The sequence below is a fragment of the Salvelinus fontinalis genome, chromosome 19, assembly GCF_029448725.1.
Source record: "Salvelinus fontinalis isolate EN_2023a chromosome 19, ASM2944872v1, whole genome shotgun sequence".
NCBI lineage: Eukaryota > Metazoa > Chordata > Actinopteri > Salmoniformes > Salmonidae > Salvelinus > Salvelinus fontinalis.
In genome coordinates, this window is record NC_074683.1 from 12639117 (window position 1) to 12654930 (window position 15814).

Sequence of the window (15814 nt, forward strand, 5' to 3'; positions counted from 1 at the left end):
TGGTGAAATAAGCAGAGTTGTGTCAATGAGGAGGTCGGTTCTCAGTTGGCTAACACATGTCACAGGGTTTGTGCAGGCTAAAATATGGTGCGTTGGGATGCTATCAGCAGTGGTGTAAACTAAAGTACCGCTACTTAAAGATGCACTCCAGGATCTTAAGCACAACAAATTTGTAGCATATAGTACGAATAGGATTCATAACATATCATATGAATTGCACAAAAATATATATAATAATGAATGATGTAACATATCATACGAAATGGATTATGTAGTACACAATTTGATGACGTAGTACACAAAAAACAGGGGCCACTTCTGGCTCATGAGCACCACTTTCAAAACTGCTGGCTGAAATTATACAAAAGTTTGAGAGTGCATGTTTAAGTAAAAATACTTTAAATACTTAAGTTGTTTTTTGGGGTATCTGTACTTTACTACTTATACTTTTCCTCCACTACAGTTCTAAATAAAATAATGTACTTTTTACTTAATACATTTTCCCTGACACCCAAAAGTACTCATTACATTTTGAATGCTTAGCAGGACAGGAAAATGGTTCAATTCACACAGTTATCAAGAGAACACTTCTGGTCATCCCTACTGCATCTGATGTGGTTGGAGTGTGCCCCTGGCATGCCATACTATTGTGCCATCTGGTTTGCTTTATATAAGGAATGTGAAATGTATACTTTTTCTTTTGATAATTAAGTATAGTTAAAACCGAATACTTTTACACTTTTACTCAATGAGTATTGTATTGGGTGACTACTACTTCAGTCATTTTTGATGATCTTTACTTTTACTCAAGATGACAATTGGGCACTTTTTCCACCACTGGCTATCGCTAGACTATAATTACAACTTCATTATAACTAGTGAAATCCTGTGTAACACCAAGTAATTAAATTGTACTTATGCAGATATTACAGGTACTCTGTGATGTACTAGTGTATTTAATCTCCCACTTGAATCTCGTTTCCACACGCTTTAAATTGAGGGCCAGGTTGTAAGGAGGGTAATGTACTGGATAAGTACACATTAATTACAAGTAAGTACCCCTCAAAATACACTTAATTTTAACTAGCTAAATCCTGCGTAACAACTAGTGATTACATTGTACTTAGGCAAACAATACATGTGTTTTGAAATAGTGTCTTATTCCTCATCTGGGATGAGACTCGTATTAAATCTGTTTTCGTAAACTCAACCAAGTTAAACCAGATTATCCGCTTTATTTTGGGGGCAAGTGCTAGAGATATATTTTGAACACCACACATTCATGGTTAAGTAATTGGAGCCTGTTGAGCATAGACTATACTTTCTCAGACACCCAGGGCACAGTTTTTAATGGATTTGATGCAACTGAGAAGAAGCAAAACACTAGTTTTGTGAATTTAGTGGAAACCTGCCCATTTGTAACTAGAATGGTGACAAGCGTTTGTTGTTACACTTCTGTAATTACAAACTGCAATTACTACCAGGTGCATGTTGTTATTACATTGTAACTGTGAGTTGTTACAGTTAACTACAATACTTGTTACAGCATAACTACACATGTAATTACACTGTAAAAGGACCCCTTAAAAGGAAGTGTTACCAAGTTGTTCTATATAATGTGGAAATAAACATATCTCACATATCTCATAAACATATCTCACAGTTACAAACTAAACATTTATGTGTGCACATTCTAAAATCAATTGGTGAGAGAGAGCCTCTACTATCACATTCATGTATACATATCCACTGGGCACACACTGGTTGAATCAACGTTGTTATTCACGTCACCAACGTGGAATAGACGTTGAATTTACGTCTGTGCCCAGTGGGCATAGGTCTACTTGAATTGCGGCAAAGTTGGTTCCTGTTCGTCACATCTTTGGTCACGTTCGCGTGGGTCAAACAAAAATACCCTAATTGTTTCGCAATAGAGCCTCCGACAAAGCAGGCTATGACTGCAGGATGAAGTTGCCGAAGAGCAACTGCAGAAACTTGCAGTCTACTGTGGTCAACACTTAATGATCTTTGATCACATGATATTTGTTAAGTGCATGCAGTCGATATGTAGGATCAAGTCGGAACATTTTATCCCCATAATGCAACACACATTGAAAGGCGGTGAACAATGGTTACCGACTTGACAAAAGTGATCCGCTCGAACGTACCCTGTGCGTCCGATTCATTTGACGGCATGCACATGCGCAGTTTAGCACGACAGACCGATAGATCCGATTACGTGTTTCTGCATTCACACTGTCCTGTTTATCTATCCTTCCCATTGCTTGCGCCGGAGGACCGACGCCGCTAGAGTAACATAGCCAGTCTGTCTGTATTGCGGCGTGTGCATGCAACCGTACGAGCGGCGACTTCAAGCCAATTCATTCTGCAATCCATAAAATATACAAAAGGCGCTCTTTGTTTTTAAATTGAACGGAGGACGAGCACCTCTTTCATGGAACTGAAAGCTTCCCTTTTAATTGCAACACTACTGTAAGTATTGACGACTTCTCAGTGTGACGGATGGAATGCTTGGGTTCCGGGTGTGTTTATTTAATATGTTCTTGTTGACAGCGTACAAACATGGCTCTTGCACTGTCTTAAATGTAGTCAACCCTATTTAATACAAATGTGCACCTTGTTTAGTACATTGAATTGACGTTAACATGTTGTGTTCGGCTGTCGTGTCTGCTAGTTGCGAATATACAGTGTACTACAGTGAAGATACAAGGAGACCGCATGTGCAGAGCCGCAGTTTAATGAAAGGGATACATTGTAACGTTCTTTTGGCGGGGAACTACACGATTAGTTGACAGAATGGCTAGTTGTTCAGTTGAGCGCTGTCAGTTGAACAGTTCGCTTGGTGAGAAAAATTAGATTAGATTTTCTCTAGATTTCGTATTTGAAGTAGGCTACCAAGCCATGATCAGTTTTTGACCTGTAATAGATAGCATTCGAAAAGCCACAGTCATGGCGTTTGAACCAAATTAGATACGATTCAAAATGGAGCCAAGTTTCCCCTGCATAAAACGAAAGCACCAAATTGAAATGTGGTAGGTTACATTGCTAAATTGTGTGCCAGGCTATTATAGCCGATGAACAACCTGCTTATAGCCGATGAACAACCTGCCGTATGGGTTTTCAAAATGACACTTATTTAGGTTAAATCACAGCATGGCTGGGCGTTGTTGTGGTCAATTTGATGTAAATTAATAATGTATAGCCTATAATATAGGCAACAGTATAGGTTCAAGAAATGTGTGGTGTTCTTGTTGAATTAAATACTGTATTTGGTACTAATGGGTGCTTGAAGTTATGGACCGTCATTCCCGCCACAATTTTTTTAATATATTTTTTTATAGTGTATCGAAATTTCGAGACGTAGTCTAAAAATGTTGAGACAATCAGAACATGTCTAGATAGTAGATCATACATATAGGACATGTTTATTCATTTGTAGAATTGTGTGGCGATTTAAATCTCAGAGATCAGCACAGCCTGGACGCAGGCATACGTGTGGCAAGCTTTCATTTGCCCCAGCACTTTTGATTTGGTTTAAGAACAAAATATTGACACAAAAGTGTTGAAAAGAGGGACAAAGTACTGTCGTTTAGACTGATTCGCCTCATGATTTGTCAACTCGTGCACAATTAATCTGTGCCACAGTCTGATCAACTGTAGCCTATTGATAACAACTACAGCTGCAGGTAGCCTAGAGAAAGAAGCCTATGCCCGCTGATCCCGCTGGGGAAACGAAGCGGTCATGTATTTATTTGTGTTAAGAAAAAATGTGAATGGATCAAATTTGGTTTATAATTTCGGATGGCTAGCCTACCTTTTCAATCCAACATTGCCTAGAGTTAACCAATCAACACAATAGTGATGACATACTGTGTGAGTAACTTTTTAATGGCTGATGCAAAGGCCTACAAAATGCAACCCTGCATAAAGCAAGCTCAGCCCCGTTAGTTCTGTTGTTCAAACGCAGTTGTCTCTTTGTATGTGTAAAGGATCCCTGTTATTTTAGTTTTAAAATATAATTCAAGGTTGCTGCAGTTTAACAGGGTTTTAATGTTTTCATCCTCCCAGAAAAAACTAAAGTGACCTGATTTGAAAAAATCTGGTCCCATCATAGCCCATATAAAACCCTTTTTATATCTGATATATTAGTATGTCATACCCTACAACTAGGGTCCGGAGTTTTCCCTTGTTCAGGTAGCCTACCAGATCAGGAAAACTCTGGTCCCTAGGAAAAACAATTCCCCCCCGCCCCTCTCCAACCACTCTGGGATGCCACCTCTGAAATCATCACATAATGTTACAAATAAAGTAACATATCCTATAAGTACGGTAGTACTTATAAGAATCCCTAGGATATTTTTCAGTAGCGTCGGTGGAGTCTTCCTTGGTCATACATCTATATATACAAAAGTATGTGGACATTTATATGGAGTTGGTCTCCCCTATGCTGCTACAATAGCCTCCAATCTTCTGGGAATGCTTTCCACAAGATGTTGCAACATTGCTGCGTGGACTTGCTTCCATTCAGTCACAAGAGCATTAGTGAGGTCGGGCACTGATGTTGGGCAATTAGGTCTGGCTCGAAGTCGGTGTTCCAATTCATCCCAAAGGTGTTTGATGGGGTCAAGTTCTTCCACACCGATCTCAATAAACCATTACTGTATGGACCTCGCTTTGTGCACGGGGCACTGTCATGCTGAAACAGTGCTGGCATTGTGTTGTGTGACAACTGCACATTTTAGAGTGGCCTTTTATTGTCCCCAGCACAAGGTGCACCTGTGTAATGATCATGCCGTTTAATCAGCTTCTTGATATGCCACACCTATCAGATGGATGGATTATCTTGGCAAAGGAGAATTTCTCACTAACAGGGATGTAAACAAATTTGTGCACAAAATACAAGAGAAACAAGCTTTTTGTGCAAATTGGAACATTTTGGGAACTTTCATTTCAGCTCATGAAACATTTCTATTTCTATTCAGTGTAATAAAAAATGAAATGTCAATAAGTATTCAAACCCTTTGTTATGGCAAGCCTAAATACATGTATGTTCTGGGGTAAAAATGTGCTTAACAAGTCACATAATAAGTTGCATGGATTCACTTGACTGACTACTGAATCTATGTACCCCACACACACAATTATCTGTAAGGTCCCTCAGTTGAGCAGTGAATTTCAAACACAGATTCAACCACAAAGAACCACAAAGACCAGGGAGGTTTTCCAATGCCTCGCAAAGAAGGGCACATATTGGTAGATGGTTCAAAATACAAAAAAAACAGACATTGAATTAGGGCTGACCCCATTTAGTCGACTGATCGATTGTTTGGTCGATAGGCTGTTTGTCGACGGAGATTCCTTTAGTCGAGCAGTAGCAAAGAAATAAATAAATCATGGTGTACAAGACACCTGCCTGATTCATGCCTGTCTGAGTGGACTGATCCATTGTGGAGGCTGTGGGGATGGCACAGTCCATCAGTCTAAGACATGTGCTACTGAAATTGTATATGTTTATATTATGTAAGAACAATGGTGCAACACAAATAAAAAATATTATTTTATAACAAATGCGCTTTCTCCTACGTTGGATAGTGGTCGCTGTCCGCAGTTCTGAAACACATCGGTGCACTGTTGAATTGATGCCTTTTCCTAGACCATGTTGATAAGTTCATAATAGCAAAGTTAACCAGCATATTGGTGTAGAGAACAATGCGGCGGAGTTAGCAGACAAGAAAATAGCCCTTGCCTTAATTGTCTAAGAAAAGTGAGGAGAGGAAACCACAACTTAATAAGGTCTATAATCAATAGCCTAATTGTTAAATGTGCCTGGCTTTATAAATCATCCATATATATCTACAGAAATAAGACCGATCCTGCTTCTGTTGCCTGTTTGACTGCTTGTTTAATAGCCTACTGATTCTATGAGCACCAAACCTCAAGCAACCACATGTCTGATTAACAATTTCACAAATTCTGATTTAAAAAAAAATAATTCTTTGCCATGCTGTAATAAAATCTTTACAAACCAGCCTCGCTGGTATGATTTATAATTTATTTAGTGTTGTTTACACTGTTGCAAATTGTCAGAAATTATTTTAATAATAATAACCCTCCTTTTTCCTTGAGCTCCTTCTTATTGTTACTATTATTATTATGATCATAATTATAATAATAAGTAATGTGATTATAAGTAGTAGGCTTAGTATAGCAGCCTTGTATAGCCACCAATGAGCTGAGCTGTAGGCCTTAGAGCACATCCTGATTAGTCTTAATACCGTAACTTACTTAGGCCTATATTTCAATACTTATATAGGCTACTGTATCAATCAATCAGTTATTCGTTCATGTCATGACACAGCATACGAGTCATTCATGATTTGAAATGCAGTCAAGCATTTTAGTTTGAAAATAAAATAACAAAGTGACCATTGAATAATTAGCATAAACAATTCCATTTCGGGGATCACAAATGGATGTGACTGTTTTTAGTCTTTGCTGTAATAATGACTTTACCTTAAAACAAAATGTATAACAGAAACACTGGTATGCTTATAATGTATTTAGTGTTGTTTACATTGTTCCAAACGGTCAGAAAAATGATATTGTAATCTAACATTACCTGTTTGGCACACATAATATGCATGCAGCGCTTGCTTCTTACCTTCTTTTTCTTGATCTCAAGTATTTTCCACAACTAGTCAAATGTTTTCCACACATCTGACTTCCCCTTTACCTCCTGAGCAACCAGTAAACATTCTCCTGTTTCGCGTTTATTTCTCACGTCCATCTCGATCTGACATCTTTTGCGGTGTTCAGAGTCTGATATAAACCAATTTATTGATGTGACTATGATAGGCTATAGGTCAGTTCCTATTGGTCACGTGCATGCAATGCATACATGTGCCACGTAAAGAGAGCAAGGCATGTTTTTCCAAAACAAATGAGGGATTTCGGTAACATCACTTTTCAGTCAGAAATGGCTGTAATTACAGTGTATTTGGAAAGTATTCAGACCCCTTCCTATTTTGCTACGTTACAGCCTTATTCTATAATTGATTAAATATGTTGATTGATTAAATATTAAATGCTCTTCATCAATCTACACAAAATACCCCATAATGACAAATCGAAAACAGTTTTTTAGAAATGTTTGCAAATGTATAAAAAACAGAAATACCTTATTTACATAAGTATTCAGACCCTTTGCTATGAGACTCGAAATTGAGCTCAGGTGCATCCTGTTTCCATTGATCATCCTTGAGATGTTTTTACAACTTCATTGGAGTCCACCTGTGGTAAATTCAATTGATTGGACATAATTTGGAAAGGAACACACCTGTCTATATAAGGTCCCAGAGTTGACAGTGCATGTCAGAGCAAAAACCAAGCCATGAGGTCGAAGGAATTGTCGGTAGAGAGCCGAGACAGGATTGTGTTGGCACAGATCTGGGGAAGGCTACCAAGACAATTTGGAAGAATTGAAGGTCCCCAAGAACACAGTGGCCTCCATCATTCTTAAATGGAAGAAGTTTGGAAACACCAAGACTCTTCCTAGAGCTGTCCGCCCGACCAAACTGAGCAATCGGGGAAGAAGGGCCTTAGTCAGGGAGGTGACCAAGAATCTGATGGTCACTCTGACAGAGCTCCAGAGTTCCTCTCTGCAGCACACCATCAATCAGGCGTTTATGGTAGAGTTGCCAGACGGAAGCCATTCATCAGTAAAATGGCACATGACAGCCCACTTGGAGTTTGCCAAAAGGACCCAAAAGGATTCAGACCATGAGAAACAAGATTCTCTGGTCTGATGAGAATGCCAAGCGTCAAGTCTGGAGGAAACCTGGCTCATCCCTACGTGGAAGTATGGTGGTGGCAGCATCATGCTGTGGGGATGTTTTTCAGCGGCAGGGACTGGGAGACTAGTCAGGATCGAGGGAAAGATGAACAGAGAAAAGTACAAAGAGATCCTTGATGAAAATCTGCCCCAGAGTGTTCAGGACCTCCAACTGGGGTGAAGGTTCACCTTTCAACAGGTCAACGACCCTAAGCACACAGCCAAGACAACGCAGGAGTGGCTTTGGTACAAGTGTTTGAATGTCCTTGAGTGGCCCAGCCAGAGCCTGGACTTGAACCCGATCGAACATCTCTGGAGAGACCTGAAAATAGCTGTGCAGCGACACTCCCTATCCAACTGACAGAGCTTGAGAGGATCTGCAGAGGAGAATGGGAGAAACTCCTATGACTCGAGGCTGTAATCGCTGCCAAAGGTGCTTCAACAAAGTACTCAGTAAAGGGTCTGAATACTTATGTAAATGTAATATATCAGTCTTTTATATTTAATACATTTTGCAAAACATTTTACACCTGTTTTTCTTTGTAATTATGGGGTATTGTGTGTAGATTGAGGGGGGAAAAAACAATTCAAACTATTTCAGAAGAAGGCTGTAACGGAACAAAATGTTGAAAAAGTCAAGGGGTTTGAATTCTTTCCGAATGCATTGTATGTTGCAGCTTCAGAAACACATTCTGTAGTGGTCGCTGCGAAGGGAGGAGAGAGAAACAGCGTGTGCTAGTCACACAGTCACTCGCTGTCTTTTTTATAAACACAGCGCAGCAAGTCTGAGCCAGGCCCGGCACTATCACATCAATTGCATCAATTGGATTCAATTGGATTTTGTGTGTCTTAATTATCAAACAGATCGCTTAAAGCATCAGACAAGCTCAGTGCATATAGTTGATTTTATTAAAACACATAGGGTGTATCTACTGTATATATGGAAAAATACACATTTATAAATGTAGACCAATTGATTGGTTGAAAGAACAGACAACTCTTGGTCGATGTAGGACATCCCTACATTGAATATCCATTGTGAGCATGGTGAAGTTATTATTTACAATTTGGGTGGTGTATCAATGCACCTAGTAACTACAAAGATACAGGCGCCCTTCTTAACTCAGTTGCCGGAGAGTAAGTCAACCTGTTGTATTCGGCGCATGTGACAAATAAAATTTGATTTCCCCATGAGGCCAGTGGTGACTTTAAAACAGAGTTTTATGGCTTAGATAGGAGAAAACTGAGGATGTATCAACAACATTGTAGTTACTCCACAATACTAACCTAATTGACAGAATGTAAAGAAGGAAGCCTGTACAGAATAAAATATTCCAAAACGTGTATCCTGTTTGCAACAACGCACTTAAGTAATACTGCAAAAAATATGGTTAACTTGTCCTGATTGCAAAGTGTTATTTTTGCGGAAAATCCAATACAACACATTACTGAGTACCACTCTCCATATGTTCAAGCATAGTGGTGGCTGCGTCATGTTATGGGTATGCTTGTAATTGTTAAGGACTGTGGAGTTTTTCAGGCTAAAAAATAAACGGAATGGAGCTAAGCACAAGTAAAATCCTAGAGGAAAACCTGTTTCATTCTGCTCTCCACCAGACACTGGGAGATGAATGCACCTTTCAGCTGGACAATAACCTGAAATACAAGGCCAAATCAACACTGGGGTTGCTTACCAAGAAGACAGTAAATGTTCTTGAGTGGCCAAGTTACAGTTTTAAATCTGCTTGAAAATCTTTGGCAGGACCTAACAACCAATTTGACAGAGCTTGAAGAATTTTGAAAACAATAATGGGTGTTGCACTATCCAGTTGTGGAAAGCCCTTAGAGACTTACTCAGGAAGACTCACAGCTGTAATCGCTGCCAAAGGTGACTCTAACATGTATTGGCTCAGGGGGTTGAATACTTATCTGATCAAGATATGTGACCCACCACCTGGATTTGGTCCTTTGTATCAAAATTTACATTGGATAAAAGTAGACTCAGAGCTAGAAAATGATATATCATACACTGCAGTGGAGGAACATTGAGAAAGTAATTCTGCTTTGAAAGTTGAAAAACTTGTAACCCCACTTTTGAGAAAATGGCCATTGAATGTTTTGGTGTACCTGCTGGAGAGCAATTAAAAAAAAAATATATATATATATTTTTAACCTTTACATCTATTCCTACACCCTTTGTCTATACCCATTCAGCATCGTTCACACCATCTTAAGCCTTAGCCCCACCAATCTCTTTAAGGATTCACAGTGTAGTAAACAACCAAAGATTTCAAGACTAAAGGTGGTGAAAGTAGTAGTGAATTTAAACTTTATTTAGTCCTTGGCCTAATCTGACTTTGGTGCAGGTCATGTTGTTCTTCACATTAGGTAAACACACACTATATAAAAATCTGTTTTTTTGTCACATGCACAGGATACGGAAGGTGTAAACAGTGCAGTGAAATGGTTACTTGCATAGTGGAGTTTTTTGTTTAGACATGAAGCTAGCTAGCTAAACAACTAATCACAATCCCAACTCTAATGCCACGTTTAAAACAACAACAAAAAACTGAAAGGGGAAAATCAATTTGAGCGGTCTTCCAACTCGTAATTCCAATTTGGGAACTCGGGCCTCTTTCTAGAGCTCCTACACAGAATGTTAGCTAGCGAGCCAGCCAGCTGGTTAATTGTTTAGCTAGCTAGCTACATGTCTAAACAAAAGGCTCCATGGATTGATGAGGAATTGAAAAACTGTATGGTTGAAAGAGATTGGGCAAAAGGGGTGGCTAATAATTCTGGCTGCACATCTGACTGGCTTGCAAATTGAGAAATTATGGACTAAACTCAACAAAAAGAAGAATAACCTTTATTATGAAGCCAAGATCAATGATGGGAAAACACTTTAGAGTACTTTCAATTAAACTATGGGCAGAAAGACAAATTCAACTCCATCTTTTCATCGAATCATCAGATGGCTTATTCATCACAAAACCATTTGATGTCACCAATTATTTTAATGATTATTTAATTGGCAAAGTGAGCAAACCTAGGCAGGAAATGCCAACAATGAACAGTGAGCAATTGTATTCATGCATAAAAAAACTAATAATGAAAGAAAAGCATTGCAAGTTAGAATTTTGTAACGTTAGTGTGGGAGAGATGGAAGAGTATTGTTATCGATCAATAATGACAATTTAGATGGCATTGACAATTTAGATGGAACGCTACTGAGGATGGTAGCTGACTCAATAGCCACTCCTATCTGTCATATTTGAGCCTAGAGGAAAGTCTTTGTCCTCAGGCCTGGAGGGAAGTCAAAGTAATTCCGCTACCCAAGAGTGGTAAAGTGGCCTTTACTGGTTCTAACAGCAGACCTATAATCTTGCTGCTAGCTCTTAGCAAACTGTTGGAAAAAATTGTTTGACCAAATACAATGCTATTTCTCTGCAAACGAATTAACAACAGACTTTCAGCATGCTTATAGAGAAGGGCACTCAACATGTACTGCACTGACACAAATGACTGATGATTGCTTGAAAGAAATCGATAATAAGATTGTGGGAGCTGTACTGTTAGATGTCAGTCCAGCTTTTGATATTATTGACCATAACCTGTTGTTGAAAAAACTTATGTGCTATGGCTTTTCAACCTCTGCCATGATGTGGATTCAGAGCTAGCTATCTGTGATTCGATGATAAATTAGCAGCCATCGCATTGATTATATGCAACGCAGGACAAGCTAGTTAACCTAGTAATATCATCAACCATGTGTAATTAACTAGTGATTATGTGAAGATTGATTTTATAAGATAAGTATAATGCTAGCTAGAAACTTACCTTGGCTCCTTGCTGCACTCGCGTAACAGGTGGTCAAGCCTGCCACGCAGTTTCCTCATGGATTGCAATGTAATCGGCCATAATCGGCGTCTACAAATGCAGATTACCGATTGTTTTGAAAACTTGAAATCAGCCCTAATTAATCGGCCATCCTCTAGTTTAGAAGCCTCTTGGACCTAGACTTGGCGCTCCGGTACCGCTTGCCGTGTGGTAGCAGAGAGCAGAAAACCTGGTTTTAAAAAAACAGATAAAGCAACACCTTGCCCTATTTGACCTAGATAGTTTGTGTGTACGCATTGATATGTAGGCTACGTGTGCCTTTAAAAACAATGTATGTAGTTCTGTCCTAGAGCTGTTCTTGTCTAATGATGTTCTGTATTATGTCATTCTGTATTATGTTTCATGTTTTGTGTGGACCCCAGGAAGAGTAGCTGCTGCTTTTGCAACAGCTAATGGGGATCCTAATAAAATACCAAATACCAGCTAACACCAGCTAGCTAGCTAACATTACGCTTTAACTTGCAATTAAACCGACTTTCTGACTAAATTAGAAACCTATAATATCTGAAAATGTAGCTAGACTCTTACCCGTATACATGGATGAACGCTTCTTCCTGTATCATGGATACCATGGTTGCCCTTAGTTTGAAGATGTAATCTGGAGATGGGTGTTTTATACCACATCCTTCTTCTGTGTGTTCTCTTTTTGGAATCTCTCCGCATTTGGCAATCATCTCTCTGCTTTCACCGGGCATTCCACTGACTTCAAAACTCGGTCAAATTCTTCCATGACAACAACACTGTTTCTTCTCCATGACATTCATCAGAAGACTCTACAATGTCTGGTTCATTTAAAATGTTTTTTCCTAAATCAGGGATTCCCTCATTGTCCAATTCATTCTCAAAGTCAGAAATAGTCAGCATGGCACAATTATCCTCCAGAAAGGAGTCCATCACAACGTTTTCCCACTGAGCTTTGTCGATGGAGCTATTCTGCCCCACCAAGCAAAAAGGCAGTAGCTGCTCATAGCGTGGAACCGCTGAGAAAAATGGCTTTTATTTACATTGGTTTTACAGTAATTTTATGCATTTACTGCTACCATGACCCCCATTTTCTCCAAAACACAATACAAGAGGCAGGATACTTGTCCACATGGTTAAGTATGTACAGTTGAAGTCGGAAGTTTACATACACCTTAGCCAAACACATTTAAACTCAGTTTTTCACAATTCCTGACATTTAGTCCTAGTAAAAATTCCCAGTCCTATTTCAGTTAGGATCACCACTTTATTTTAAGAATGTGAAATGTCCGAATGATTGCAGAGAGAATGATTTATTTCAGCTTTTATTTCTTTCATCACATTCCCAGTGGGTCAGAAGTTTACATACACCCAATTAGTATTTGATAGTATTGCCTTTAAATTGTTTAATTTGAGTCAAACGTTTTGGGTAGCCTTCCACAAGCTTCCCACAATAAGTTGGGTGAATTTGGCCCATTCCTTCTGACAGAGCTGGTGTAACTGAGTCAGGTTTGTAGGCCTCCTTGCTCGCACACGCTTTTTCAGTTCTGCCCACAAATGTTCTATAGGATGAGGTCAGGGCTTTGTGATGGCCACTAATACCTTAACTTTGTTGTCTTTAAACCATTTTGCCACAACTTTGAAAGTATGCTTGGGGTCATTGTCCTTTTGGAAGACCCATTTATGACCATGCTTGAACTTCCTGACTGATGTCTTGAGATCTTGCTTCAATATATCCACATCATTTTCCTGCCTCATGATGCCATCTATTTTGTGAAATGCACCAGTTCCTCCTGCAGCAAAGCACCCCCACAACATGATGCTGCCATCCTCGTGCTTTACGGTTGGGATGGTGTTCTTCGGCTTGCAAGCCTCCCCCTTTTCCCTCCAAACCTAACGATGGTCATTATGGCCAAACGGTTCTATTTTTGTTTTATTAGACCAGAGGACATTGCTCCAAAAAGTAGGATATTTTCCCCCATGTGCAGTTGCAAACCGTACTCTGTCTTTCTTTTATGGCGGGTTTGGAGCAGTGGCTTCTTCCTTGCTGAGCGGCCTTTCAGGTTATGTCGATATAGGACTTGTTTTACTGTGGATATAGATACTTTCGTACCTGTTTCCTCCAGCATCTTCACAAGGTCCTTTGCTGTTGTTCTGGGATTGATTTGCACTTTTCGCAGAGGTACGTTCATCTCTAAGAGACAGAACGCGTCTCCTTCTTGGGCGTTATGACGGCTGCGTGGTCCCATGGTGTTTATACTTGCGTATTATTGTTTGTACGCTAACAATAGTACACAAGTATAAACACCATGCGTTTGGCAATTGCTCCCAAGGATGAAGGTCTACACTTTTTTCTCTGAGGTCTTGGCTGATTTCTTTTGATTATCCCATGATGTCAAGCAAAGAGGGACTGAGTTTGAAGGTAGGCCTTAAAATACATCCACAGGTACACCTCCAAATGACTCAAATGATGTCAATTAGCCTATCAGAAGCTTCTAAAGCCATGACATAATTTTCATGAATTTTCCAAGCTGTTTAAAGGCGCAGTCAACTTAATGTATGTAAACTTCTGAAACTTCTGACCCAGTGACATAATCTGTCTGTAAACAGTTGTTGGAAAAATGACTTGTGTCATGCACAAAGTAGATGTCCTAACCGACTTGCCAAAACTATAGTTTGTTGACAAGAAATTTGTGGAGTGGTAGAAAAACGAGTTTTAATGACTCCAACCAAAGTGTATGTAAACTTCCGACTTCAGCTGGTATGACTATCTCATTTTCTACCAAATTAGCAGTTACTGCCTTTTTGCTTGGTAGGGCAGTATTAACTTCAGGGCCGCAATGTTGAGAGCAATAGCAAAACGTTTTCAGTTCTTCATGATATCTTTAAAAAAAAGCCACGGTAGACAAAATTATCTACACGTACTTAGCAGTTCATGTTATAGACAGAAGCGTGCTACATTGGAGATCAATCCGAACTCATCTCTCGGGCATTTCCAGCCCATCCATTATCTCAGCCTATCATGGCTAGCGGGAAGGTTCCTTTATTTTTCCATGCCTAAACCAACTACGCTCGTTATTTAACCATTTTATTTGTATTTACAGATGACATACAAGTTTTTATTGAGGCATATGAAAGTTCACATGTTCCAGAAGGCATTTCTGGCAAAAAAACGTATTTTGATTTAAAAAAACATTTTTAAAGTTCAAATGCCTCTCCTCTGAAGTAGTGACGTGCAATAGTTTCTTGAAATGGTTCACATATATGCGTTTTACTTTTCATGAATTCTTTACAAATAACTACACATTCATGCTACACACACATCAGAACTGCTGCTAAAAGTATTTACTATTGCTTACAATGCACAATGTAAACACTTGCCCCTCTCATTCCCCCTCCCCTGAATAGATATGATAACAAATATTGTGCTATAAATTGTGCCTTCCTGTATTATACTTATGCTAAGATGTCTATTTTATTGTGCCATTTCATTTTGTTTATTATTTCTTATTGTTTCATTGTTGAGGAGGAACCTGCAAGTAAGAATTTCGTTGGGACAGTGTATACCATGTGTATCCTGTACTTACGACTAATAAACCATTAGTGCAGCCCGGTGATAATTGCTATGCTGACAGGTATAGTTTTCCATGCGTAGAGGGGTATACCTTGCCAAACCGGTGCTGTGCATAACCTTGCTCAATTAATTTAGCTTCCAATCTGCCTCGGTTATTAGGGTGTCGCAGCAAAAGGGAAGCCGACGTAGGCACAGGAATGGCTGCTCACCATCACCACAAAGAGTGAGGGACTTCGTTAACCCCTTAGTGGCTGATCGGCTTGAGCCGCCCCCGCTGTGCAAGCACATTACCTCAGCCGTCATTCATTCACTCGCCCCCTCTCCGGACCCTAGTGCTTTCCATCCCCCGTCCACTCTCCATACGTCCCCAGAGGACAATGGTGTCATTACTATATTAGCAGCCTTATGGTGACCTGGCAATGCTGTTCAACCATAAAAGGACACTGATTGACCTTGTCCTCATTCAATTCCATTACAGTCAGGCTATATACAGTATTTTCAAGAAAGCAAGAGAGCGACGAGAACCGTGA

General features: G+C 39.5%; 1 protein-coding gene across 4 annotated transcripts in view; it reads left to right on the forward strand.

The window, feature by feature from the left end:
- Positions 1-2214: 2214 nt before the first annotated feature.
- adarb1b (adenosine deaminase RNA specific B1b) overlaps positions 2215-15814 on the forward strand; it is a 187022-nt gene continuing 173422 nt past the window's right edge. For all 4 annotated transcript variants that reach the window (XM_055870828.1, XM_055870832.1, XM_055870831.1 and 1 more), the window contains exon 1: positions 2215-2493. The gene's annotated coding sequence lies outside the window, so the exon portion shown is untranslated. The remainder of the gene's footprint in view (positions 2494-15814) is intronic.